This window comes from Rhinoderma darwinii, assembly GCF_050947455.1.
Source record: "Rhinoderma darwinii isolate aRhiDar2 chromosome 2 unlocalized genomic scaffold, aRhiDar2.hap1 SUPER_2_unloc_56, whole genome shotgun sequence".
Lineage (NCBI taxonomy): Eukaryota > Metazoa > Chordata > Amphibia > Anura > Rhinodermatidae > Rhinoderma > Rhinoderma darwinii.
Window position 1 is genome coordinate 783204 of NW_027461725.1, and position 2394 is coordinate 785597.

At 45.9% G+C, this 2394-nt stretch overlaps 1 non-coding gene across 1 annotated transcript; it reads right to left on the bottom strand.

Moving 5' to 3' along the window:
* Nucleotides 1-1988: 1988 nt before the first annotated feature.
* On the bottom strand, nucleotides 1989-2184 carry LOC142681011 (U2 spliceosomal RNA). Its single transcript, XR_012853371.1, has one exon. It is a non-coding gene; the product is annotated as a U2 spliceosomal RNA (small nuclear RNA).
* Nucleotides 2185-2394: the final 210 nt, after the last annotated feature.

Sequence of the window (2394 nt, forward strand, 5' to 3'; positions counted from 1 at the left end):
AGAGGTCCAGACCCCAACCTCATTCATGACTTTGCCAATACACTTTACCGTTTTAAAATAGGGGGATAAAAAGGACATCACATCTTTTACGTCAGCAAATGGGCAGTACATCTTAATAACAATCATTTTTGTGATGTCCAAAACATGCTCGTAAAAATCCACTCCGTCCAGTCTCGGGTCCTTTTTTACTGCATATGCCGCCAGCAGATCTTGGAATACTCCATTCTGTATAAATGTGATGTCATAGGTTCTTCTTCTTGGGTAGTCCTGCACTGCCAAAATCTCCCTCTTTTGGACATTGAAAATGCCAACAAGCACGGTCTCCACCACGAATTTCAAGCCGCAAGTCGTCGCCTTCTCCTCCGAAAGAATAACTCGCACGGTATTCTTAATCCGGGCATACGCCGGTATGTCACCTGGATTTTCATCCATAGTGAATCTTTTATTTTTTTGGAATAGTCACGCCACCCGTTGGTGACGTAACGTCTACGCAGCCTCCCCTTTTCGGCCGAAGCCTACACGGGGGTATGTGGATCGCAACTCGTTGCTCAGGACTAAGCCTCTCTCCCAAATAGCAGCACGGGGGTGAAGTCCAGGCGAACCTGGACGATCCCCCGAGGCCGAGAGAGAGGGTACCTGAGCACCTCCTAACCAAGACCAGGCAGCACTGACTACAAGTAATCAGAACTACACTTGATCTCAGCCAGAAGGCCGAGAAGCGATAACCCGAACGGGCCGCAAGTTGACCGAGCCTGCCCAATACTGCTGTTCACCCTTGCAGCGATTCAGCCTACTCCTAGGCAATTCCATGGGGCCCTGCAGGCTCACACACACTCACAGCTACTAAGCGGGAGGTGAATAAAGGCCGGAGAGGAAGCAAGACAGGATTTGCTTCTTTTGCTTGCACCACAATGCAGTGCTGAAAGAGGAGGAATCGACATAAAAACGCCTTCCTGGCAACGCCCAAATGCCCTCCTGCCGTGCAAACACTGGCAGCAGCAGCAGCAGCAGCAGTAAGTGCATGCCCACTGCCACCCCTTCTCCTTTCACACCTTGTATCAGCTTTAATCCAGTCCAGTGCTGCCTGCTGAGCAGCACTGACCAACACTGCCTGGGCCCAGGCTTTTATCTCTGAGGCCCCATTATGATGTCAGAAAGCTGGCTCTGGCTCCTGAGGTCTCCACTATGACACGTGCAAAGTTCCGTCTGAACTTTATATAAGACGGTGCGGCTCAGTCAGTCACTCAGTGTTGCCTGAGAGGGCAACACTGCAACAGCCGGCCCCCAGGCTGTCTTTTTTTTGCACAGCTAGTTGCCTCCAGGAGGCCACAAGAGGGAGACAAGGGACTGCAAAATGGAAAATAGGCATCCACCAACTTTACAGACAACTTGTTCTCCTTGCTCCTACAACCTCCATCCTTGCACAGTTTGTTATTCTTCCAGGTAACATAGTAACAAATCCAAATTGCTGCTCTCTTTGTAGGCAAGCAAGGGTTTATTGCAACTGTAATTCTTACTTCTTCTTGAAATGTAGGGACCACAGTACATTCCATCACATCCATCTAGTGTACACAGGTAGGTCCATTGTGACGGGCGGGCGGGCGGGCTGGCTGCTTTAATGGCTGTTTGCTGTTCCCCTACTCCACTCCACTATTTGACTATGGTGCTGCATCAATCAGTGGCTGGCTCAGGTGCAGCTCTTTAACCTACCTAGGAGGGAGGGCGGAGAGAAGACAAGGAAGGTGAATGAGCTGTTCCAATGTGAAATGCCGGAAACACAGAAACACAGATGACACAAAACAAGAGGTGGCAATGTATTAATTAATTGCATTTAATAAATTAGCTCATTATCACACATGACTGTACAAATGCATTGTCCAACAGGTGTTGAAATAATGGGATTAAAAGGGGAGATCCCATCCGAAAGACAAAAACAATGGCAAACACAAAAAGCACTTTTGGAATCTGATTTTAGTAAACACATAAGGAAAGGGTGCACCGGTCCTGGAAATACTGCAATACCAGGTCAATGCGTGGAGTGGACAGAGCAAGCTCTATTTCCATCTCCCTGTTCTAAAAATCCATTTAATATATGGTCCCCAGATAGGGGACGTATCAGATATTAAACTGATAAGAACAGATTTTTTTTTTTTTTTTTTTTTTTTTTTTTTTTTATTAAACCATTCAGGTTATTTTAATAAAACCGAGAATTGTAGTTTGAAACAAACTACCTCTCTATTTATCAAAAATCATCATACTGGTTCGTTATTTATTTTTCAACACAATACAGAAAATCATAAACAATATTCCCTCAAACTAAGTGCCTCCATTTCATCATTCGCCATATACCTTCCGCATCCATACCTCTCTCTAGATCCCACTTATAATAAAAAT